The sequence below is a fragment of the Vombatus ursinus genome, unplaced genomic scaffold (assembly GCF_900497805.2).
Source record: "Vombatus ursinus unplaced genomic scaffold, bare-nosed wombat genome assembly UNPS02014818.1, whole genome shotgun sequence".
NCBI lineage: Eukaryota > Metazoa > Chordata > Mammalia > Diprotodontia > Vombatidae > Vombatus > Vombatus ursinus.
This window is the reverse complement of record NW_020954596.1, coordinates 28,021,716-28,049,700: the sequence shown is the minus strand read 5'-3', so window position 1 is coordinate 28,049,700 and position 27,985 is coordinate 28,021,716.

Here is a 27,985-nt window from a genome sequence, read left to right as displayed (position 1 = left end):
AAACTACTTATTTTATCAGCCTGCTGAAAATTCCCTTAGTTTGGACTAGTGGGACTGAAGTCAGAGATTAGCCATCAAAACACCATGGGAGGAGGGAAACGGAATGCCTTTCAGGCATCTGCTTTCCTCATCAGTGTGCAAAGATATCACTTCAGTTCTTCAAGGATCTAGGTTTGCCTCAATGTGGGTCCTTTCCTTGGGTTTTAAAGAATACTTCACAGATGGCATCTGGCCCTTTTCCTCCTTAGCTAAGCTGGTCCTCAGACAATCAACATTTTGTCCATCATCAGGCCTATATCCAAAGCCTTTCTAGCTCAGCAGAACCTACAAGAATTTGTGCTGTTGACTTTTCCTTGGAGACCCAGGGCTACCTCTATGCTGTACCAAGATGAAACATCAGAATTGTACTTTAGTGGAAGATGCAAATCCAAAGCTTCTTTTAAATATCATGAACAAACTATAACAATGACTTCTACATGCTGTATGGATACGTTTTCATCTAATTTGTGTCTATAATCCTAAATTTGCACTTTTAAAAGTTTGCTTAATTCCTTTGATTGCCTCTAACTAGGCATTGTTTCAATCTTTAAATTTCACGCCTAAAATTTAAAAAAATTATCCAAGTAACAATACACTGGAGCTGAAAAGCTTTTGGCCAAAATCCAGAGGGAATTGAGCTGGTCACAATCAAATCTTCTACCATCAATAACCAATTTAAACCATTACACCAATTAAATATCCTTCTGAAACAATCTTAATCAACCTAGACTTGATAGATTTCCTGAAAGAATTACTTAATTAAACTCTTCATAGAATAAGTGATTCTGCTTAATAAACCCTATGCCTACAGGATAGAGGGGAAAAAATTGGAAGTTAGCACATAGGAAGCCACTAATGAGAACTACAGAGATAATAGCAGGAGAGGCACTCAGCAAAACTCTGAAGTCAGGAAAATTTGTCCCCTGCTTGGTTTCTCGGTTCTTTTTTCCACTGTAACCCTGTTCCTTTCTCTCCTCTGGCCATCATAATATTCTCTCAGGAAAGGAGCTGTTATCATTGACTTTTTTTAACCTCAGAGTAAATTTAAGTCAGTATGGTATACCCAGGATAGGGGCAGTGTGATGTGGTCAATAGAATGTTAGGGTTGGTGTCAGAAAGCCACGAATTCAAATCCAGCTGATGCAGCCACTGCAGTGGTGAGCATGAGACCAGCTCAATACTCTTAACTCGGAGGCGCACTGATGAGGCGGGAGACAGTAAGATGGCAGAAGCTCCGTTTATTAAGCGCTAGTAGCTTTCTTTTATATCCCTGGTAACACCTGATCAAAGCATGATCTCCACGTGATAGCCAATCACCAAGTCTGCTGGACACCTGCAGCCCTCATGTCAGGGGTATGAGTAGGATTTTTCTCCCAATGAGAGGAGAGCCAAGCCAACCGTGGGAGCTGCAGGTCAGCAAAGGAGAGGTCTTGTGAGACTTCCTTGTTTTTTGCCACGCAACAGGTTGTGACCCTCAGCTTCTGCCAAGAGAAGCTAGAACTCCCATGAGAAAATTACCCTAACATCCAGCCTCTTAAAGAAACACTAGCTTTATGACCCTAGTTCAGGGGTGAGGAACCTGTAGCCTCGAGGCCACATGTGGCCTTCTAGGTCCTTGGGTAAAGCCTTTTGACTGAGTCCAAGTTTTACAGAACAAATCCTTTTATCAAGTTTGGATTCAGTCAAAGGACCATACTTGAGGACCTAGAGGGCCACAGGTGGCCTTAAGGCCTCAGTCCATTAACTTCTCTGTGCCTTGGGCCATTCCCTCAAATTTACTAAATCTTCCATGAATTGTGACCTACCTAGATGGAAGAGTTCCTACCCTGATACTATCACAGATCCTTTTTGTACCTACCTTACATCTGGCAGGCATATTTGATTTTAAGTAATATGACATTGTGGAAAGAAAGACTTTGTCTTAGTTAAGTGGATTTCAGAAATCAGAAGTGGGTAGAGATTGTTTGTGAGCATTGGGAATTCTAGAGCCCCCAAATCTGACCATATAGGCAGTAGCCCATTCTACCAATGTCTAAGACCATTCTGGGTCAACAAATTAAGGATAAAATTACAGGTTATTTCTATGTTTTGATAGCAGGTTTGGCAACCATGGCAGACCAGGTTTGGCTGGGTTTTGCTTGCTTGCTTGCTTCATCCATCCATCCATCCATCCATTCATTTTATTTATTTATTTATTTTAGCTTCAGTTTCCCCACTGATAAGTATGGGAAACTCATTCTGACCACCCACCTTATTAGTAGATCATTGAGGAAGCTTAAAAAAAATGAAAACATGAGATTTCCTAAGAAAAACAGTAAAAAAAAAAAAGTACAAATGTATGAACTCATCACCAGATGAAACTGTTCTGGTTAATGACTACTGTGTTCACAGTAGGTAAAGGGTGTGTGTGTGTGTGTGTGTGCCTGTATTTGTGTAGTATGTATTTTCAAAGGATGATTTATTTGCTAAATCATGAGATGAGGATCCTATACTATACTCCTAAATATAAAGGTATTAAAAATTAAAATATTATTATTTTCATGATTGTGTGTATACATGCATATATCTAAAGATATATGTATATATGTTGATTTAACCTATAAATTGCATGTATGCATACTTTGTGAGGTGGTATTGTATAATTTGAAAGAGGGATGGGGCTTGAATTCAGTAAGACTTTGCTTAAAATGCTGTCTCTTACATTTATTAGATATGTAACCCTAGATAAATCCCTTAAGATCTTTTTTTATCCTGTCTATAGTTGATATGTGTGTGTGTGATGTGTGTGTGTGATATGTGTGTATATACGTATACACACATAGTCTTTTGCCTCTTTTTGTATCCTTAGGGCTTAGCACAGTGCCTGGCACATAGCAGGTACTTAATGAATGGTTATTAATTGATAGATGTCATTTTCCTCATCCTTGAATCTGTATGATAACAATACCTGTGGTTAACCACCATAACTGTGTGAAATTTGTGAGTCTCAAATGAGATAATGCTAGCATCTCATATTATGTTTATTGATTCAATCAACAAGCATTTATAAAGCACCTACTGTATGCCAAGAACTGTACTAGGCATTAGGTATACAATTACAAAATCAAAGCAATACCTTCATCTGAGGAAGTTACAATTGGGGAGAGGAGCAAGTGGAAGACATAAACAATTGTACAATTGTTTACAATGTATCTGCAGTAAGTGAACTGTACAGCCAGCCACAACCGTTTCTGTGCTTTTCAAAAGCAGCAGAAATGTGAGATGAAATATTCTCAGGAGCACTGCCCCTGACTGCTCCTCACCTCTGGAAATGCTCTGCAATTCAAGTCTTGCAAGAATTCTCTTCATGTCTCTTTATAAAATAAGAACTAAATGCAGTTACTCACAATATCTCTTGCATAATAACAGTTAATTCTCTCAGTCGTTTTGCAGCTTCCTCACCAATGACAGTTAATTCCCTCAGTCCCAATCTCTCACAAAATAACAGTTAAATATTTTCCATCTCAAACAGCATGACAGCTAAGTCTCTTGTCATTCCAGACTCTACAGATGACAAATCTCTCAGTCTTTCTCCTCAGGAAATGGCAGATTAAGCTTAATTCTTTCATACTAACTTCACAGATTCTTTCTGCCATTATAGTTAACACTTCCAGTTCCTCAAGATTATTCTCTTCCCTAAGCATCCACAGTTTCTGTGGAAAAGGCTGCAGAAGGTAATATCTCTGTTTTTGTCTCTGTCTCTGTCTCTCTATGTCTCTCTGTCTCTCTGTCTCTGTCTCTGTCTCTGTCTCTCTCTCTCTCTCTCTCTGTCTCTGTCTCTCTCTCTCTCTCTCTCTCTTTCTCTCTCTCTCCATTATTCCCTTTATTAGATGTGTGATTTGGGGCAAAAAACCCCAAACTTCATGTCCCTGAGATTCATTTTCTTGATATATACAATGAGTGGATTGAACTGGATAATCTCTTACGTTTCTTTTATATCTAAACCTATGACATTAATACAAGTTTGTTCAATTAAATATCATTCCCACATATCATTTTAAAAGATCTATGTTACAGAAGATCTGAGGTTATGTCCACATTACACATCAGCAACTCATTGAAAAAATGCAAAAAAAAATCAATTCATTTTTCTGTCTACACTGAACTCTTGAAATTGTTCAGTTTGGCTTTTCATTAAAGTGACATGTCAATAAAAAAAGTTCATGTCAACTGTGGCATGTGTTAGCATACATGAATAAGGCTGGAGAAAAAAAGACTACATGGTAAAATTCTATCAGAATCAGAATTATAGAATATAATAATTTGAAAAAACCTCAGAGAAAATATAGTACAAAATATAGCTGAAAAAGATTCTTACCCCGATGCCCTGTAATGTGGCCACCAAGCAGTCATTCTTCCTTTGCTTGAGGATTTCTCTTTAAGAGGAGCCCCCTACCTCCCAATGATATCTATTCAACTTTTAGATGAACCCTGATGTTTGTTAGGAAGTATCAAACCTCATTTTTCTCGTATTTTTGTAAATTCTACCTTTTTTTTCCTGATTTTACCCTGTAGGTCAAAGTCAAATGAAGTCAACAAGTATTTATAAAGTGCTTATTGTGTTCCAGGCACTGTGCTAAGCACTAAGTATTAAAGAAAGGGGAAAAAAGAAAAAAAAAGTTAGCTGATATTTAAAGGAAACCAGGGAAACTAGGAAGCAAAGATAAGGCAAAGAGAGTTACAGGTAAAAGGAACAGTGAATGAAAATAGAAACAGTAAGGAGACTGTGTCTTATATGAGCAATAGCAAGGAGGCCAGTGTCACAGGGTCACAGAATACATGGAGGGTAAAAAGGTATAAGAAGATTGGAAAGGTAGGAAAGAGGCCAGATTATGAGCTTTAAAACACAGAGAATTTTATATTTGATCCGGAAGGTAATAGAGTTTGTTGAATAGAAGAGAGTAAAGAGAGAGTAACATGGTCAGTTCTGCACTTTAGGAAGATTGGTTTGACAGCTGAGTGAAAGATGGGCTGGAGCCAGGAAGAGATTTGAGGCAAGGAGTCCAATCATCAGGCTATGGACATTGTACAGGCAGGAGGTGATGAGGTCCTGCACCAGGAGGAAAAGAGAAGAGGACATATTCAGATGTTGTGAGGGTAGAAATATTAGGACTTGGCAGTGACAGTAAGAATTTGAAGATGGCATCTAGAATGTGAGCGTGGATGACTGGGAGGATGGTGATGCCCTCAACATTAATAGGAAATTTAAGAAGAGGGAATGACTTGGGGGAAAAATGAGTTCCATTTTGGACATACTGAGTTTAAGATCTCTGCAGGACATCCAGTTCAAGATGCGCACTGAGCAGTAGAAGATGCCAGACTGGAGGTGAGGAGAGATATTAGAGCTAGTCAAATAGAAAAGAGTGAGGGCGAAGTTTTATCTCTCTTCCACATCTGCTGATGTGCCAAGTTTTTCACTCCTTGGGTACTTTAGTTTCTTTCCTTTGAATATTAAATTCCTAACTATCCTTTTAAAGCCATCTTTTCTTTGGGGCCATCAAGTTTGTAAAGAACTTTTGCCTTAAATCTCTCACAACACCTTGTTTTGTATTATACTTACCATATATGGTTCCATATTATAATTATTTTTATTATGATTCCCACCCCCACCTCCATTTCACTGTAAACTCCTAGGAAGCATTAACAACAAATAACAATGAAAGGGGGGCGGGGCAGATACTGGTTCTTATTTCTTTCTTTTTTTTTTATTTCCCCTCTGTCTAACACAATGCTAGCAACCAGGAAGTATTTAATAGATGTTAGATAGCTCAGATTCCTTAAGAACCTATCCAACAGCTCACAAACATTCAGATTCCTTAAGACCCACATGTCATGATTTTGGGGTCTCAGCACCCCTAAACCTCTAGACCTCAACATTCTTACTTGCCTCACTCAGCAACAAAGCTCCTACTCATCATTCCCTGCTCTCCTCAGGTGAAGAAGATGAGCAACTCTTCAAAGAATAACACAAGAAAGGAAAAGTTTGGGTCCCTGGAAGGTTTGCAAAGTGATTTCCTCCCCACAGTCTACCAACTAGCTACCATGAGGTGATGGGATTGTTGGAAACTCAGATGCCACAAGTCAGAGAGGGACTTCCTACCTGCATCTTACCATAGCCTTCATTATTTACTCTTCTAATTCTGCTTTGGCTACAATAATCCCAAACCAAAGGACACACAGTGATTTCCTTAATAATCACAATGATGTCACAAAGGAGACAACCCTGGAGGCTGGGAAAACCTATTTTCAGGAATGATGTCACAATGATATCCTAGCCTCCTGCCACACATAATCATTAAGTATAGATCAGTTCTACCCAAGATACAATAACCTTTTCCCCATCATCTTGCTGAGTTAAATATGCTGAAGAAGTGATGGGCCCTCAGCAGCCACCTGACTTGGTTGTTTTCCAGCTGTTGCTTTATGGGAGTACTCCAGGGGAATTTCTCTTTCTCAAAACCAAGTGCTCCTTGCCCCCTTTTCTGCCTCTTTGCAATTGAATACCTTATTTGCTTTAAAAAAATAAATAAATGTTTGATGATTTATGTGTGTGTGTATGTGTGTGTGTGTGTGTGTGTGTGTGTGTGTGTGTGTGTATTTATGAATCAAACCCCACCAAGGAGTGAGGACTCTCATGGACTTGGTTCCATTCTGAGAAACTGGACTACATCGGCCATTCTCTCTCTTTGGCTCTTGCTCATTCCTAAAGAGGGAAATCCATGGACTCATTCTCAAATGTTTTCATATGTAGTTAATAAAACATACAAGTACAAAGGAAACAAATTTTACTGAAATATATATTTTTAAAAGTTCATGAACTACAGGTTAAGGACTTCTAGCTTATGTATTGACTTATTAAGGACTTCTAGCTCTATTCCTCCAGGAAGCCAATGTGATGGTTCTCTTCCTTCTCAATGGCCATCCTGTTAAAGAAATTTCAGGACAAAAGTTCTTAACCTGGGGTCCACAGATTTCAGACAGCCCAGGAAAATTTTTTAGTACATATTTTGTTAACTAAATTTCAATATAACTGTCTCCTTTGTGATTCCATACACTTTCTTATGCATTTAATTTTTTTTTTATTCTGGGAAGGGGTAGAAAGGCTTCCCCAGACTGCCAGAGAAGCATGTAAGGTTAAGAACTCAGTCTCTCTTGTTTCTGAATGCTGGAATTCAGGAACCTTTGAACTTAGAATTATTTAGGAGGCAGCCCTGGAGGCTGGGAAAACCCATTTTCAGGAACCCTTCTCTTTGAACATCTGCTCAAGAAAAAAGAAATAGAAAGGTAGGAGAAGGTAGCCAGACGATAGTCTCAGGTGTTTCACATATTTCTCCTAAGAGTTGCCTATTTTTTTTTACTCCTGAAAGAGTGGTTGGTAGAGGAAAGCGGGGCAGAGAAATCTTCCTCTCTCCTTAACATTTCAGTCAAGAAGCACAAGGGATAGAAAGTAGTAGAAAAAGAACTCTGAACCATTTCACAACTAACTTTAATAGACCACAGGGGAAGAGATGGCTCTTCTAAACAGGGTCTGAACCCCACCTTCTCCATTCCTCCATTCAGTTACCAATCATCCCTTTCACCAGAAACAATGGGGTAAAAGCACATATCTATCCTCCATCAGAACTTCCCTTTAGATGAGAAGTTCTTAATCATTTTTGTCTGTGTGTCTTGGATAAGGTCTATGGAACCCTTTTAAAAATATTTTTAATTTGTAACTCCTCACCCCCTCAACCTCAGAGGCCAGAGATCCCTTGGCTTCTGTGGACACCAGGTTAAGAACTTCTATTTCAGACAAAACCCTAAAATCTGTAGTTTCATTAAGTTGATTGGGAACTCACTAAATTCATCAGGGAATCCTAGATCAATCCCATTAGGCTAAAATTAAGAAGGCTCAGGAGAGAGCCTTACATATATAGTTGAATAGATGAGAAATTCTCCTTCAAATATCAATAGGAAAGATCTCGTAAGCTTCAATTTTGTGACTGTCTCTTTGGATGAATAATTCAGTCAACCTTCTGTTGGTGAAAGGTCTATAGGACTGGAAACAGAGGAGGGAGATCAGCCAATATTGAAACAGACTTATACTGAAAAAGCTGAGTCATACTCCTAAAAGGCCATGATAATTTTAAAGCCAGAAACTAAATGAGTTCTAACACAGTCATTTTCCTTTAATATGAATAGTAAACTCATGCTTCTAAGGAAGTCTCTTGAAAATGTAGTGCCTGGTTTTCTGAAACCATATTCACAGATTGTATTTTCTCCCCTTTCAAGTGCATGGCACTGGGCACCCTACATCTGCTATAATGTAAGAGTGAATAGTTGTTATACTCATTGTCTTTGGCCTGTAACCTGATTTATGTATGTCAATAGTCAACTAGACTCCCTATAGCAAAGTACAAACTTCTGAGCTAAAAGAGACAAAATCATAAAGTCTATTTCTGTAATTTTATAGTTGAGGAAACAAAAGTCCTATAAGGAGAACTGACCCACCACAGGTCATATAGCTAGTTAGTGGTAGAACTTGAATCCAGGTCTCCTGACTACCAGTCCAGTGAACTTTTCAATAAGCCAGACTCAGTTCTGAAAAGATCTATGGGCATTCCTTTGCTTTATTTATTTATTTATTTATTTATTATTGATTTATGCTTTTCTGATATTTTACAGATTAGAATCTTAGATTCATAGACCTTGAAGGGGCCTTAGAGATGATTTAGTCCAGTTTGGCAAAGAGGAAAAGAAAATGGTTGAGGTAGAATTAGAAGGCCTGAAACTAACAGGTTCTCTCACTTGTTAACTATTTGACCTTGGACAAGACACTCAAATTTATGGAACATCCTGTTCCTCGTTGGTGTAAGAAGAGTATTGGATTCATTCAACAATATTATTGAGCACCTCCTGTGTGCAGAAAGCACTATAGTAGGTTGGTGGAGAAAGTTTAGATAGGTCATTGTTCCTGCTCCCATGGAATGGGAGGATAAAATTTACAGAGATAATGGAGAATAACACATGGCAAGTGAATTAGAGAGATACAACACAAAGTGCTTATATGAGTTCTAATGAGAAATGTCACTATTGACAAGAGGGCATCAAGAAAGACTTCCTGAATGATGTGGCATTTTAAGTTTGATTTTTTTAAAAATGAACAGGAGTTCAATAGATAGAAAAGAAAAGGGAGGACATTTCAGATGTGAACAAAGACAAAAAGACACAGGAAGAATATTGGATATATTTGGAGGACAAAAAGTAGCCCATTTTGGTTGGGATATAGGATTCAGAGAATAGCCTAGAATATTATTACAAGATAAATATGGAAACACAAGATGATGCCAGTCTATTGAGAGTCTTAAATGTCAATTGAAGGGGACTGAACATTAAGTAGGTATTCCAAGAATTTAGATCATAGGAGTGACACAACTATATCTTTGCATAAGTAAGAACATTCTGACAGCCATGTGGAGGTTGAGTTAGAGGAAGGAGAGTGTTGAGCCTTTTAGAAGGCTTCTTCAATAGCCTAAGCCCAAGTAAATGTGAGCCTGGGCTAGGGGGCTGGCAATGTGAACAATGAGAAGGGGATTTACAAGTGATGTTGCAGAGATTTAATTGTTAGGAATTGGGAGCTAGTTGGATATTAGATGTGCAGGATACAGAGTGATCACAAATAATCTCAAAGTTTCTACCATTAGTGGCTGGCTGAATAATAGAGTCACAAATAGTATTAATGAAGTCAGAAGGAGAAGGAAATTTAAGGAGAAAGATAATAGGTTCGGTTTTGGACTTGTTGACTTTGAGATGTCATTGGGATGTCAAGTTAAGATGACCTGTATGGGGGCAGCCAGGTGTCTTAGTGTATAGAACACCGGGCACTGAAGTCAGGAGGACCCTGAGTTCAAATCTGGCCTCAGACACATAAACTCACTAGCTGTGTGACCCTGGGCAAATCACTTAATCCCATTGCCTAGGGAAAAAAATGACCTGTATGCAGTTGCAGAAGAGTTGTCTCCACTAGAATTATAAGTCTGGGAGGTATCTAAATAGAGATAGTAATTGAATCCAGAATTTCTTGGAGGAAGAGGACAAATATCTGGAGAATACCCACCATGAGGTTATGGGAAGGAGATAAGAAGTCAACCAAAGAAGACACAGAAGGAATGGTTTAGGATGAAGGATGAGAACTGGAGAGTACAGAGACTCTCAAAGAGTGGGAGGAGATAACATTTAGTAGGAAAGGGTGATGAATAGTGCCAAATGCAACATAAAGGTCAAAGAGGAGAAACACCAAAACACTATATTTAATGATTGAGGTGACCTGTGAGAGAGCATTTTCAGTAGAGTGCTGAGGAGTAAGCCTCATCACAAGCGGTTATAATGGATGATGAAGGAGCAGAGAAATTATGGCAAGTAAATGTTTTCAAGAAGTTTAGGAGTTAAGATCAGGAGGTGCATGATATTTAAGGACCCTTTTGGTTATAATGGCTCATGACTCTACCTTACAAGGTTGTGGGAAAAAATAAATGAGACAATGTGTGACAAGTGTCTTCTTATCCATAAAATATTATGTAACATGAGCCATTACAAAATAGTATCTATTTCAGGTAAGACCCACATAGAGAAAATTACTTGTCAAAGGTCATATAATTAATTAGTATCAGAATATGGAATGGGACCCTAGAAGTTCTCAGGTGCACTAAATTTCTTCTGCCTAGATTCATCAGTGACTAATCCAATCCTTGTCCATCTGGCAATATTAGAAAACTTTATACTTTCATGGCTGAAAAGTCTTGCAGGACCCACTCATGATGTCTAATTCAACTAAAAGCCAATCAATTGGCTCATTCACAGCATCTATGCTGTTCACAGTTCATCACAGTAAAGAAATTTCAAGGGCCAACAATAATGCTTACAAACTATAGTTCTACTCTAACATTGACACTATTTCTATGGCCCTGGGCTACCTACCTAAAGATGTTGTGATAAAAATGCTTAGGTACTTAAAATCATTATATGAATATGATTTTTGCTACTGGTAGTAAAAAATAATGTTACTGTTAGTGACAAATCCATGCAGAGGGAATTTTGTGGACCTGAGAACTCCTGGAGTCCATTCCATGTTCTCATGCTATGTTAATATCATTATTATATATGTTATCTCACTCAATCAGATTAAGTGGTAAAGAGGTAAAACACTTTGCACCTTTAAAAAGGAAAAAAAAAACATTAACTCCCCTTAAAAATGATAGTTATTGTTATTGTTACTATAGTTTTCTGCAGTAGAAATGATAGGGATTTCCTCTTCATTACAAGTATGCAAGCAAAGCCTAAATGACCACTCATTAGATATGTTGTATGTGTGATAGGGACTCAATTAGATAGCCACTGAGATCCCTTTCTACTCAGAAACTATGTGTTTCTATGAATTCTAGACCTAAAATAGGCATTAGAATATAGAACATGGAAGGTCATAAAAGGGATCTTAGAACCAGATACATTAGACCTGGAAAAAACCTCAGAGGTCATCTGAGCTAAGCCCCTAGCAAACATGTATTATCAACAATATTCCAAATAAATGATCAGTCGTGTTGAGGTTACTCAAACCTAGTGCAATTACTTTCTACTTTTATATTTATGGAACTTTAGAGAGACATTTAAGATTCAGGAGATTTGTTATGTGCCATACATAATCCACAGAAAAGCATCACATAAGATTCAATTATTTCCAGAATGCTGAGCATACTAATGCAGGAAAAAAAAAAATTTGCATTTTAAGATTTTCACCAACAGTAAAACAAAATCAGGTTTTCTGATATCAATAAACTCAATGAGGCCTCTATTCCTTGAGGGTTCCAGTCACTTATGCACAAAGGCCCTCTCTTAACCAATGAGAGTTCTCCAATAAGAGTTCTAGCTAAGAATTAGCTAGAACTAGAAGGGGATTCCATTCTGAACCAACATTCAGATGCCTTTGAAAGGAAGCCCTTAACTGAAAGCATGGTATGAACAGAAAGCCATATGTTAAGTACAGAGAGCCACATTATTCCACATTCTAACTGTTGCTCATAGGGGAAGATGAGTGGGATTTTGGAAAGAGTATTTTCAAAAATAGGGTGTTTTTTCTTCAAGGCCTGCATGTGGGCTGAGCAACACACTCAGAATAGCCAAGATTCCCTGAAAGTTTAGCCACTTGGTTAGTCTCTTGAGGCCTAGATCCTTCATCTTGGCTTCATCTAGGTCCTTATTTGGTTCCCAGAGGGAAACTTGATTTTAATCAGGTTAATAATTCCTTGCCCTTTCTATAGTACTTATACATCCAGTCAATGGTTCCTTGTTACATCCCTGGGACAAGAGAGGAAGGAGAGGAGATGAGAGGAGAAGGGAGGAGAGGAAAGGAAAGGGGAGGGGAGGGGAGGGCCCTTGTCCTCCCTGAGGAGCATTACAGAAAACACCAATCCAGGCTTGTTTCAAAGTCACAGAGTTACTGAGTATTGGGAGAATGAATAGGGGTTGTGACATACAGAAAGGACCTTCCTCTGGTTCTACTGAGTCCAATCTAGTCCAGTCACAAAGGAGAAATTCTCTCCACCAGATGCAACCAATGGTCATCCTGCTTTGGCTTAAAGTTGTTCCCTGAAAGAGATCAGCTAGAGAGCTCTCACTTTGAAAGAGCTCTCATTGTTATATTGCTTTCCCTTATGTCAAGCCGAAAGCTCCATTCTAGGGGAACCCACACTTTCAACACTGACCTCTGGGAATAGGAGCTCGCCCTCACTGCATGGAATGTGAGCAGGGCAATGGGAAGGTGGCTTCTTCCTTGGCTCCTGCTCAACCTACTACTCCAGCTTGAGCTCTGCCATAACCATGACCTTGGAGCTAAACTGGGTATTTGATTCCTCCCTGGCAGGCCCCAAGGTCCTGGCTTTGGTGGGTAGATGGACAAACTGTGGGAGTCAGTGACAGATGGAGTCCTTCTGTAGTCTGGACAATAAATACAGAATAAACGGGAAATAACAGGAAAAGTATTGGAATCAAGAGGGGTTAGGGAAGGCTTTCTGGAAGAAAATGGTATTTTAGTTGGGACTTAAAGGAAGCCAGTGAGGTCAGTAGTAGGAACATGGGAGGAAGAACATTCCAGGACAGCCAAAGAGAAATCTGGGAGTTAAGACATGGGGTGTCTTGTTCTTGGAGCAGCCAGGAGGCCAGTGTCACTGCATTGAAGAGTATGTGTTGGGGAGTAAAGTGTAAAAAGACTGGAAATTGACAGAAGAGGAAGATACCGCAAATAATAGATACCTAGATTTTAGGAAATTGAAGGTTGCTTTTGAAGATAGTGTGACTATTAGTAAAAGCACTGGTGCTACTTAGTGGACTTGGATGTGAATGTTATTTCCTAACCTGCTTGAACTTCTGATTCTCTCTCTGTAAAACAGGAATAATATAATCTCTTCTCTCTCAAAGTTATTGTTTGGAAAAATCCCTCTGAAATCCTGAAGTACTGTATTAGTGGTAGTTATTATTTGACATACAACAATGGGCAAGTTATTTTACCTCTTGTGTTTTCAATTTCTTCATCTATAATATTTGGGCTAGGTCTAGATGTTCTCAGAATCTCTTCTAGATCCCTTTGGTACTTTAAATGTCATCTAGAGTACCTCTCCGGTGTAGCAAATTCTACTACAAGGCTATTCATATAAATAGATTCCAGTGGAGTATTTTGAATCTCTTGTCATGATATTTTTTGGGCAGGAAGAAAATGGGACACTTCCCTTATTGGATCTATTCACAACTAAGCCCATGAAGATAAAAAAAAGTTTGAAAATGGACTCCATTTTCTTGAAAGAAATTGTGAATATTCAGGCAGTCTCACAGGCATATCCAACTGCACTTACATGCACATTAGGTCACTTACAAATATGTGATTGTATAATTTTAAGTTGATATTTACATTGTTTCTCTGTATAAATTATCAAATCCTAAGCCTAGTGTTTGAGGTCCTCCATGATATGCCCAGCCTACCCATCCTTATCTCAAACCGTGCCCCTCCACATGTGCTATAGTCCAGACCAAAACAAATCAGACCCAGCTATACTTCCATTGCTTTCCTAACCCTGTATCTGCCCTCATAGTTTTTTTCTTCAGACCAGGAATCCCTTCCCAATGACTATCCCCACCTACTGAAGTGTTAAGGTTTCTATGAGGTCCAGTTCAAATGCAATTTTTATCAGGAAGCTTTTCTTTACATTCCCTCAATTGATCCTTCCCCTCTCTCTCTAGAACTCATGTGACAGCAGTTTCTACTGTTCTTATACACTAAAATTTAATGACTAAACCATTGCATTTTTAACATAATTGTGTACAGGTCTTAGCTTTCCAACTATATGCTTATTGAGGTCAGGGATCATATCTAATCTTTTCCTATCATAGACTCATTTGGTAGTCAGCTGAAGTCTGTGGAACCCTTCTCAGGATACCATTTGTTGCCTACATTCATAATTGAAGGAAATGCTTAATTCAATTTAGAGGTCAGTGAAAATAGAGATGTAATTATTTTTTCTTTTCCAAGTTCATGGGCCTCCTGAAATCTATACACAAACCCTTTCAGAACTCATGGACTACATATTAAAAACACTTGCCTAGTGCCAATCAAATTACTGTGTGCAAAGTATCAGCTTATAAGTAAAATTTCTAATTAAAGATCATCCTGAGAAAAAGAAACTGTCCCCCTTATACTGTGAGCAATAGAACCCACAATTCATTTTTTGTTTCCTCCCTTGTCTGTGAGTCATATTGGATTATTTCATTCAGCTCCCTTACCAGTGGCCCAAGAGAGATGATTATCTAGTTGAGAGTAACAGTTATTCAGGTAGCATCACCACTTGCAAATGTTTTGTGTATCCTTATCAGAAAAATACATGATCTTGGCATTTGTACAGGTCACTTTGTGGTAGGGAGACAGCAGGTGGTTGGAGACAAGTGGGTGACAGCATCACTTCCCCAGTGGCATTAGTAGTTTGATTAACCTGGTTCTTCTGTGCCAGTGACGCTCTTTTATTTTTCTTTTGAAAGGAATTCACTTTTTCAGCACTTTCCCTGCTTTTTTTAGGTAGGGCCTTGATGCTGTTAGTGCATCAAAAATTATAGAGAAGTCTGGAGGAAGCTATAAGATGTCATTTGCTTGGGCCAAACTCATATTTTATTATTATTATCATCATCATTAGTAGTAGTACTAAGTTGTTTCTACTATTACTAGTAAAAGTTATTTCTACTCCTTCTCCTTATTTATTTGTTTATTTTGAAGTTTTAGTAGTTGCTGAGTTTCTTCTAGAATTAAAATCAAAGGTCTTTTGCTCTAGTCTTTCACTGACTTATTTCAATTTTATCAATAAGTAGAATATAAGAAAGCTGAAAGAATAGAATTTATTCATAAATTCAACTCCCCTTAGTCTTCTAAAAGTATGTTTTTCCTTACTTATGGATTGTTTTGGTCAAAACGGATAAAAAAAATACAACCCTAAAATAATCTTTATTGCTTTTAGGCTCTCCCAACACTTTCTACTTTGGAGTACGGGATCTTTCCTGACTCTGTACCATTTAATATTATCAGTGACATGAATAAAGGCATAGACAGAGTGTTTATCAAATTTACAGTTGACACAGAGTTGGGAGAGAGAGCTAAAAGTGAATGACAGGATTCAAAAATCTTGGCAAGCTAGACTATTGGGCTAAATTGAATAATATTAAGTTTAATAGGGATGAATTTCAAATGTTATAATTGGGTTCAAAAATTAACTTCATGGGTATGAAATGGAGGAGGCATGGAGAGATTCTAGTTCATCTGAAAAACTTCTAGGGATTTAAATGGGTTGCAATTTCAATGTTAGTCAATTGTGTGCCAACATACCTAATGACTTCTTAGGCTTTTTTTTTTTACTTATTTTTAAGATGTTTATTTCATTAAATTTTCCCCAATTACATATAAAAATTTTTAACAATCACTTAAAAAATTAGTTCCATATTCTCTTCCTCCCTCCCTGATATGGTAAGCAATTTGATGTAGGATATACATGTGCAATCATGCAAAACATACTTACATATTAGTCATGTTGTAAAAGAGAACAGATGAAAAATTAAAAAAACACAAAAAATAAAGAAAGTAAAAAATAGTATGCTTTGATCTGTACTGAATCAGTTTTCTCTCTGGAGGTGGATAGCATTTTTTATCATGAGTCCTTTGGAATTGTCTTGGATCATTGTATTACTCAAAATAGCTAAATTATTCACAGTTGATCATTGTACAATACCACTGCTACTGTATACAACATTCTCCTGGCTCTCCTCATTTTACTTTACATCAGTTCATGTAAATCTTTCCAGGTCTTTCTGAAATCATTCTACTCATCATTTCTTAAAGCACAATAGTATTCCATTACAATCATATTCCACAACTTGTTCAGCCATTCTCCAGTTGATGGACATCCCCTCAATTTCCAATTCTTTGCCACCATAAAAAGAGCTGCTTTGAATATTTATGTACAAATAGGTCTCTTACCCTTTTTTCAATCTCTTTGGGATAAAGAACCTAGTAGTGGTATTGCTAAGTCAAAAAATATGATTAGTTTTATAGTCCTGTGAGTATAATTCCAAATCATTCTGCAGAATAGTTGGATTAGTTCACAACTCCATCAATGGTGTCCCAATTTTTCCACATCCCCTTCACCATTTGTCATTTTCGTTTTCTATCATGTTAGCCAATCTGATAAATGTAAGATGGTATCTCAGATTTGTTTCAATTAGTTTAATTAGTTTTAATTAGTTTAATTTCTCTAATCAGTAGTGATTTAGAGCATTTTAAGGTTACTAAGGAAGTGAAAGTCCTCTTGTTCCCCTATCACAATTCATCTGGATAATTGTCTCCATTTTTGAGTATGTGGTTTAAAAGGGTCATTAATAAATTCTAGATTCCAAAAGAGGAAAACTAGGATGGTGAAGGACCTCAAGTTCATACTACATAAGGATCAATTGAAGGAACTGAGGATATTTACCCTATAGAAGGCAGGGTTTTCTTCCAATATGTGAAGTACTTCTGTGTACTCCTCATGTTGTAGGAGAAGCAAAGGGACTCTACAAGTTTCTTCTTCTCAATGTCTCTCTCCACACAGACACCACACCATCCAGGAATTAGAATTGTTCTGCTTATCTCCAGAGTACAGGGCTAAGATGATGAAAGTTACAAAGAGGAAAATTTATATTTGACATATGAAAAAATTCCTAACAATTAGAAATGACTGAAAGTGGAATGGGCTGCCTATAGAGGTTGTGGCTCCTCTACTTATTGGAGGTTTTCAAGTTGGATAAGCATTGGTTGGGCATGCTGGAGAGGAAATGTTCTTCAGGTATAGAGTGATGGCTGTTGAAGTTGCTTCCAACTCTGAGATTCTATGTGAGCTGTTGGGGCAGGTTGCTGGCATCATAGAGCAGGTAAAAGGGGCAGCTAGGTGGTACAGTGGATAGAGCTCTGGCCTCGGAGTCAGGAGGACCTAAGTTCAAATCTGGCCTCAGACACTTGACACTTCCTGGCCATGTGACTCTGGGTAAGTCACTTAACCCTGATTGCCTCACCAAAAAAAGGCAAAAAAAAAAAAAAGTAGATAAAATTAGGTGCGTGGTGTAAAAATCAGAATTTTGAAATCTGAAATACCCTCTTAGGGAAAAGTCAAGGCTAAAACTCTTGAGAATCAATAAATCAAGTGCAATAATATCTAAGGATAATTTGATACCTTGAAGGGTCTATAATTTCATTGGTGTAGGTACTATCTCCGTCTAAAAGGTATCAATTGCTTCACCCAATCTAAGAAGATTCTCTTCCATGTTTTGCTATAAATATTCCATAAAGGATCAGTCTTAGCCATGAGAGAACTTTCTTTTGTATCCTGTTTTTTTAAAAGATTTTAAAATGAGAGTTGAATCACTGCTATTGACAAATATTTCACTGGCTCTTTTCAGATAAGCTGGAATTTTCATGGCCTCTAGCCAAAATGTTCAATTACAAAGAAAGACTATTTTTACTTCCTTTATTTCTATATTTGGGGAAAAGTGAGAGGGAACAAAATTTTTGCTTCATTGATGTGAGGAAATCACAGTGATAAAATCAAACCATTGACTCAAATTGGCAGCTGTTCTTTGACTAACAGCCTAAGAGAGTTGGATACTGACAGGCTGAATTACTTTCCCTTGATCATAAAGCCAATATGTGCTAAAATCAAGACTTGAATTCAGATCTTCCTGAAGAGCACACTACTGGTCCACTCTCATTTCCATACCGGGGCAGGGAGGGGGATTGCATCCTTTAGAACATTCTCTTAATCACCATTTCTTTCATCATATAAGACATTTTATTCTCATTTCTCCTGCAATTTAAGACACTATAGTTGGGATAAATGTTTACTCTACAATGTTACAACTTCTTGACTGACAATGTATCTTCTACTTAAGGAATTTTCTTTAAAACAATAGGCTGATCTCATTCTCGTCTGCATCTCACACATCACAGGGGCTCTGTTCAGATAGGCTTTGTGTGTGAGACAGCCTGGTTGGCTTCCTTCAATTGCTAGCTTCATGAAATGATCACCATGGTTAATCAAACCCTTTAATATTGCTAGCATTATTACTCTCATGTGGACAGATTATATATATTTTTGACTATCTGAAAGTCTTCCTTTCTCAAAAATGAATTGTATAATTTTCAGAGGAGAACATTTCTATAAAAGCTCCTTCCCACTATATCATTCCTCAGGGAATAGGTCTAGTTTTGCAGTAATGAAGGAACATAGGTTGGGTAAATAGGGTGTAAGTGGCTGGAGCTTAGAGTGCAAGGACAAAATGGAGGATTGGCCATTGTGGGAGGAATCTCTTTTCATGCCCTAGCCAGCCCTTGACTTCATTCCATTAGTTCTAAGCCTCAGTAAAGAGCAATGGGGGTCTTTTATAGCCCAGCAAGAGCCAGACATGCCAGGAATAAACAAAAGGCTGGATTGGGACAGAGTGAGGTCGTAGATAGTGGGTAGAATGTGAAGCATCAGTGCCCAGGGTTCCAATTTCTTCCCCACTGACTAGACGTGTTCTCAGGCACAGAATATGCTAGTTTTCATCCTTGTACTCTTAACACCCAGCACAATACTGTACATAATAAATGTTTCTTGAATTGAATTGGAGTTCTTTACCAAAATAGCTCCTTCCAAATTTACCAGGGAATGAATGTACTAGAAATAGCATTCATAGCTTATTATTATTGGATATGTTTTTAGCCTTCTCTGTGCAACTTCCCCAGGTGAGAAGATAGAGATGATGAAATATCCAGTGGAAGAAAGAAAAACAAAGATGACTGAGATTTTCTTCTGTAACTTAGGTGGTCAGAGCTTGTATGGTATAGAGAAAAAAAGTGCTGTACCAGGAGTTAGGGGAAATTTGTGTTCAAATGTGATTTATGATACTAATGAGCTGTGAGTTGGCATGCCATTTAACCTCTCTGAAACTCAATTTTCTCATCTGTAAAATGGATATAATAGCAACATGTAACCCACAACATTGATTTGAAGCTCAAATGAGGTAAAATATATAGTTTTGAAAAATTCAAGGTATCATATAAGTTTTTTTAGAATTGGGTATCTGGAAGTAAGGCAGACAGCAGCATGTTTAGGATAAGATTTTAATAAAAAGGACTTTCCCTCATGTGAGTCTCAACTACATTACACTATAATTTATTTCATGTATTCCCCACCTAAGGAATAAGGACTGACAGCTGAAACAGCTCTTGAAAGGCATGTTGTAACCTACTACTGAAAACAATAACAATAACAACAACATGCTTTAATGGTAGATCATATCTATAAATATGTACTGGAGTATGTGTGTGGTTTGCAAATGGGAATAAAGGAAGGAAAGTGGGAGGACAGGACAAGCATTGGAATGGAATTCAAGGGATCATGGTATCTGCATGACCTTATTCTGGGCGATAGCTATAAAGCAAGGTAACATTTAAGGTATGCATCACTTTCAAAAAAAAGGGGCAATGCATTCTTCACTATCAGTAGATGGAAAAAAAATAACAGTGTTCTATTTATAGTAATTTAACTTATTTACAATAAAAAACTTTACTTAAAATAATATCTATTTTTGCCTTCAAAAGACAAAAGATCATTCAAATATATACATCCATGAGAGAAGAACATGGAAATTGATCTGGGATACTCTGACTCTCATCAACAAGGATCATTTCACACATCATAGTGGTTTCTTTGATTCTGCTTCATGCAATGGATAGCCTGGTTGGCTTGCTCCAGTTGTTAGCCTCCTGAAAGGTTGATCATGATTAATCCAACCTTCTGTTAACTATATGAGTAGCACACGGTATCCTTCAAAAGAATTTTCAGAGATATCACATCATTAATAATTCTTTGGAGGCTTATAAGTGGGGCATTATTCTCATTCCCCACCCCACCCCATGTTCCAGAAAAGAATTGCAAATTGATCAAACAGCCAATATGAGGTATGAGTCTAATGGAAGAGACTTTTAAAAAATAAGGCAGCTACTGCTTAGAGACAAGATGTGGAGACTGAATTTAGATTTGGACACAGAAGAACTTGATTTAATCACAGCTCTTAACAGTGTGATCTTGGAATTTCCTCCAGTCTTCTCCAGAGCTCAGGTAACTCATCTATAAAATGAAGAAGTTAGACAAGGTAATCTTCAAGATCTAAATTTTATTAAATAATAGCTCCCTTTTATAAAGAAATTTCTATTTCTTCACAGAACTTCTTTTAAAAACCCTATGAGTTAAGGAAAATAAGGGTCAGATAAGTTGATTTTCTCCCCAAACCCAATCTCAGCCTAGTCACAGTGCTAGTCAGTGGCTCATCCAGAACATGACCAGAACCAGATCTGATTCCAAAATTTAAACACTTGGGTGGAAAGTGGTTATATGAAGGAAGTCATGTACTTTTTCCCAATGAAGGTGCCATTGCTGAACATAATTTTAATCTCCTTATTTGGAATGACCTTCAAAGTCATTCATTTAAGAAAGGTAAACTCATTGATTTAGAGTCACATTTTGGTTTTAGCCAAAACTAGCATTACACAACTTGATTCCTTACCCAATTCAAAAGATATGATTCTGAATAGTAGGGGCCTCTTTCAGAATATAAATTTAAAAAAAAATAATAATAATAAAGACTTGTGACCAATGAGAGCACTCAATACAACAGGACCTAGGCTGTCAGGACACACACACACAAAGCCGTCTACTCTCCTCTCATTCACCTCTTACCTGTATGTAATATGTCTTCTGTATCCAATACTCAACTGAAACTTCTCTCTCCAAAGGTATTAATGATCATCTAGAAGAGTAGAAGAACAAAGGATGTTGATTAATGCATTTAAAAAAAAATTGTACTCTGGAATAAAAAGTTTCATTCTAGCTCTATGGTCTTTATCGATAAGAAATAATACACTGCGTCAATTGACACAACTGGGTCCTTTGAGATATTCTTAAATCCCAATCGTTCTATTAATTGTCACAGTTGACGGTCTCTTCTTAGTCCTCATCTCTCTGAACCTATCCACTAAACTTGGCTAGCTATCATCCTTTCCTCCTATAAATTCTTTCCCTTTTTTTTTCTTTACGTTATTTACTCTTTGTTTTCCTCCTAACTCAGTCTCTTTTGGTGGCTCATAATTCATATTATGACCCTTAACTGTACACATTCTGCAAAGTTCTTATCTAGGCCTTCTTATCTTCTCCCTTTATATTCTTTATCTTGAAAACCTTATCAGTTTCCTTGGGCGTGAATTTAAGAAAATATTTATTGATGGCTCACTAATTAACATATGCCACACTAGTCTGTCCAATGAACTTCAATCCCACATTACCAATTTCACATTAAACATTTCAAACTGGATGTCCTGGGGCATCATATACTCATCACATCAAAAGCTGAACTTATTATCTTTTTCCCTGAACCTTCCTCTCTTCCAAATTTTACTATTTTGTTTTGAAGGCACTACCATCCTACCAATGTCCCAGGTTTGTAAACACAGCATGATCCTCTACTCCTCACTTACCCTCACCTCACATATCCAATCAATTGCATTATATCTTGCTATTTGTTACTTCTATAACACCTCTCACACACAACTCTTTCTCTCTATTTATGTAACTACCAGATTAATTTATGCTCTCATCTTGTTTTGCCTGATTACTAGAATGGCCTCCTAATTGGTCTCCTTGCCTCATGTCTCTCCTCATTCCAGTTGATCCTCTACACTGGCACCAAAGTGTATCATAAGCCCCCAGTCACCAGAGACACTTAAAAGTAATGTGTGGTAATCTTTCAGTCATATTGTAGAAGGAGCTTGTGATCATAGGCTTAGAGCTGGCAGAAACCTTGGAGGTCAACTCCAAACCACTCATTTTGTAGATGAGAAAACTGAGGCCAACAGAGATGAAATGGTTTGCCTAGAGTCACAGAGTGGATAGGTAGAAGAGTCTGGATTTGAAACCAGGCCATCTAACTTCAAATCCACTGCACTACCTCATTGTCTCTCTCTGCAGTGGGCAAAATGTTGAGCTATATGACTCCTAATGTCTTCCCACCTAAGAAGACTATGAAACGATATTACAATTTAATCATTTTCCTTTATCTTCATAGAGTAGGTGGTTGGACTAGATTACCTCTATGGTTTCTCTCATTTCAAAATCCTATGGAATTACATCTTATTTTTCCCCAGGCTATTTTTTTTCCCATAACTGTATCACAAAGGAGAGAGAGGACAGAGATAGGGGATGACAGCTGCTTTAATGACAATCCTTGCCTTTGTATTCTTGGGAAAATTGCATTGGTCACTAGTACTAGTGGTAAGAATTTAAAACTTTAAAACTTTAAAATTTTATCACTAAACCAAAAAAAAAACATTTCAGATATTGAAAGGAACTGACAAGAGAAGTAGCATTGGGTAAGAAGAGGAATCCTCATTGGAGATATCATGGAAGAATGGGGAGAGTCCTGGATTTGCAGTAAGGGAGACCTGGCTTCAGATTACATCAGCTTTTTTTTTTTTCAACCCTTTTCCAGAATCTATTGGTTCACCTATAAAATGGTGACAATACTTATAGCACTTACCTCAAGGGCTTGCTGTGAAAATCACATGAAATTATACATATAAGATCCTTTATAAATCTTAAAACACTATATGATAATAATAACAAAAATAAAGCTCAATTTGTATTATTGCTAGGTAGCATTTTAATCTGACCAAAGCAGGACAGCTAGGTGGCACAGGGGATAGAGCACTGGCCCTGAAGTCAGGAGGACCTAAGTTCAAATCTGGCCTCAGACCAAACACTTGACACTTACTAGCTGTGTAACCCTGGGCAAGTCACTTAACCCCAATTGCCTAAAAAAAAAAATCTGACCAAAGAGAGACAACTTGCAATAATAACAATAAAAGCATTGATATAGTGGTTTACAATTTGGGAAGCTCTTTATAAATATGATCTCATTTTATCCTAATAACAACCTGGAAGGTAGATGCTATTTTTCTTCCCATTTTAGAGATGAGGAAACTGAAGCAGAGGTTAAGTGAATTGCCCAGGGGTCACACAGGTAGTAAGTATATGAAGCTAGATTTGAACTTAGGTTTACTTGACTTGGAATTCAGCACTCTATCCACTTCTATCTAGCTGCAGATTTGAGAATGATGAAAGGAAAGAGAATTGTGTTAGGAGACCCCATTTCCAGCTTCAGTCCTATTACTAATTAATTAAGTCATCACTGACAATCTTTTGAGCTCTTGGTGCCTCAGTTTCCTCTTCTATAAAGAAAAAAATTTTGGCTAGGTAATGTTTAAAATCTGAGATGTATCTCAGAACTCTAAAATTCTATGATCCTCTGTGCAAAAATCATTGTAGAATTCATTTTTTGTTTGTTTGTTTGTTTGAGTCCTATATGATAGTCTTGTGTGATTGATGGGTTAATGTTAGGGTTGCTAATAAAAAGTGTTAGAAGGGTGTGAATTAATCAGCAACTATTTATATTGAAGTTAATGATGTGCCAAGAATTGTCCTAAGAATTAGGAATACAAAGAAGAAGAAAAAAAGCAGCCTTTGCCCTCAGAGAGCTCCTTCCACTGTGCTGCATCTCCTCCTTTGGATAATCCCACTGTCCTTTCTCTTGATCAATTAGAAAATCTGGATCAATGTGCTCAGATCTGAGTAATTTTAAAAAGTACTTAGATACATTGTGGTCTCTCCAAGAGACAGTGAGAAAGGACATATAATAACTTCTGCATGAAATTTTTACTGATATTCCAACTGCTGGTGCCCTCTGATACATTAATGTTGTATGTATTATAATATACACTTATAATTTCCTGTTAGAATGAAAGCTATTTGAAAATAGGACTTGTTTCATTCTTTATACTTGTATCCTTGGTGCTTAATCCAGACTCTGTCATATTGTTGGTGTTTATTGAATACTTATTGATTGGTTGGTTGATTGGTAAGTGTGCTGGTTTAGGTAACAGGAGACCTGGGTTCTGGTCTTAGTTCTCTGTCCAGCACGAACTAGCTGCATGACCTTGGGAAAGACACAACCTCCCAGGCTTCAGTTTTCTCATTGATTGATTGAGACAATTGGACTGGATGATGTCCAGGGTTCCTTTTGACTCTAAAATTCTATGGTTTGACCTTTCCCTTGCAGCTGAAACTCATCATGCTTATAAGATTTTGATTATGTATTTTTCCTACAAACCTGGATACCTTTGAATCTTAGGTAATGGGGAAAAAATCATTAACAAATAGAAATACCTCAAATTCTCATAAGTCCAGATGAAAGGAATGACACCATCATTTCCACTGCAAGTGACACTTTTCCAATCAATCAGTCTTCTCACATACTCATCTTTCTGAAAATCAGATTCTTATGTTTTCCTATTGAATGAACGTTTTTGGTGAGAAAGTTTAAGTGAAGTGCTTTGACTGTTTTGGAAGCAGAAATAGGTGACAAAATATTTTTACACCTTAAAATCCTTTTGAGATATAGTTTGGCACAAGTTGCTTTAAAATGGCTTTAACATTAGAGGAAAAGAATGTATTCAATCACTAGCAGAGAGATATCTCTGGGGAGTCTTATGAAATAAATTCAGCCTTAACAACGTTAGAAGAGAAAATCATTTTAGAATATGCTTCTTATAAAATGCAAATGGAATTTGAAGTTGTACGACTAGACTGTCTCTATCCCTATGGAATTTTATACCTTTGTATTCTTTCTTGATTCCCAGACCTTCTTCTTCCTGAGGAGTGTCCTGGGATTAAAAAGAGAGGCACCCACCTTCTTGTTGATGTACGTCCATCAGAATCTCCATTATGGGAACGTGGCAAGAATCCGTAAGTGTGAGAGTGCCAACTTTGAGACCACTTCCCCTTTAAAAAGAAGACATATGTAGCATTTTGGATGTCAAAACTGTCAAGTGTCCTTTAGCCTGCTTTTCATTTGGTTGGCATGTTCTAAGCTTCCTCAGTGCCTTGGCTTGTGCTGGCTATTCTTTTATTTCATCTCCATTTTGGCCTTCTGTTCTGAAGCATTGCTCTCTGCCTCTTGCTAGACCGCCCCCTTTCTTAACTTCCCTACTTCTGTCAAGTGAACCACACACACAAAGTCACCCAGGTTCACAACCTCAGAGTCAATCTCTTCTCTTCACTTTCTCTCACCAGTACCATATGTAATCTGTTGCTAATTCTTACTACTTTTGCCTCTGATAACATCTCTCCCATACCTTCCCTCCTCTCCATAAGCATGACCATGACCACCACCCTAGGTCAGATGCTTTTCATATCTCACCTCGATTATCACAATAACAATTACATGGCTCTTTAAGGTTTGCAAAGTGCTTTATATGTCATCTTATTTGACACTCGCAATAACCCTAACAGATAGGTGCTATCCTCCCTATTTTACAGATGAGGAAACTGAGACTGAGAGAGACTCAGTGACTTACCAAATTTTTCACAGTTAAGTGTCAGAGGAAGAATCTGAACTGTGTTCTTGCTGATTTCAAGTTCAACACACTAATGAATTAATCACCGAGTTACTTAATGTAATTCAATAAGCCCTTTTCTTTTTGGCTAGGCAATGGGGTTAAGTGACTTGCCCAGGGTCACACAGCTAGTAAGTGTTATGTGTCTGAGGCCTCATTTGAACTCAGGTCCTCCTGAATCCAGGGCTGGTACTCTATCCACTGCGCCACCTAGCTGCCCCTCAATAAGCATTTATTAAGCACCATCTATGTCCCAGGCACTGTTAAGGGCTGCGTATTCAATGACAAAAAAAAAAAAAAATGAAATCAGTACCTTCTTAGAGAAGCAGTGTGGCAAAGTAGATAGAGAGCTAACCTTGGATTCAGGAAGACCTGGGTTCAAGTCTAGTCTCTGAAAAATACCAGCTATGTGATCCTGGGCAAGTCATTTAATGTCTCAGCGTTGTGAGGCTAGGAAGTATTGACCTGTATTGGAAAAGAAACTTTTGTGACCTAGGAATTCTCTATATAAATAAAAACATTGGTCCAGGGTCTATCTCCAGTTGCCATCCCATTGGAGAGAAATGAAATACATATATGAGTAAATTCAAATTATATAAAACAATAAAAACAAAGTAAAGGGAGACTTGGGGAGGGGTCTGGGGGTAGGTCACAGCATGAAAGGGCTTGCAGGCGGTGGTGCTGGAGCTCAGCCTTGAATTGAGCTAAGGATTCTAAGAGGTAGCATAGAAGCAAGAGAACATTGCAGAAATAATGGAAAGGCTCTACAAAGGTATAGAAGTTGAGGAAACAGTAAGCAGACCAGGATGACTGGAACCTAGGCCGTATGAAGGAAATGCAAAGATGGGTGTAAAGATGGATGGAAATCTTTAGACAACAGAGGAGTCAGCATTCTATCTTAGAAATAATTGGGAGCCACTGAAGTGTTTTGGACAGAAGAGTGATAGGATCACCATGGTGTTATAGGAATATAACTTGGGTACCTATATAGGGAGGATGGATTAGGAAGAAAAGAAAAAAACTTGGAGGAGTTAGGGCAGAGCTATTCCAGAGCCAGATCACATGGGATTTGAGAAAGATGACTGTTAAATTTTTAATTTGAGCGTTTAAGCCTCAGAAATAGGCAACCATAACTAATCAGGGCTTGCTTGTTGTTTTGTGGATCATCTAGACTTAAGGAAGTGGTGAAGAATATATTAGTAATGCAGATTAAATTAAAAGTGAGTCATGTATACATTTGTAGGAGGAGAGTCAGTTATTAACCAGTATACAACTAAGTCAAGAGAACCAATTAGGAGGCTATTGTGGTTGTAGTTCCCTGTGTGACTTTCAGGACTCTGTTCCAGCTCTCTGGCCTTAAGTGTCTTCATCTACAGAATGAGAGGGATTGGATTAGATGATATCAAAGTACTCTTACAACTCCAGGAATCAATTTAATTCATAAATTGTGTTGACAGAAACAGGAGCTGGGCCAGATACAACATTTACAAATATAATAAGGAGTGGGAATCACCCTTCCCTTATCCTTCCTTGCATATGCTGGAGTCATTGTTGGCCAGCACAGATAATCAGGAGGTTGAGGGGCAGAGGTGGAAGAAAGAGATAGGGAGGTGAGTAGGAAATGGGAAAAGGAAAAATGTATCCAGAGCCAAGAGGGTATCCCTCTTCTGCCTATATCCCCTCCTAATATTTACTGTCTTCCCCTTAGACAATACCAAGGCTATGCAATTGAGGTTGCACCATACATCTGGCCTTGGGGGTCTTATGTTCAATATTTCATTTCTCTCCTGGCTCATCTTCCAGCTTTCTGGACTTCACCATCATACT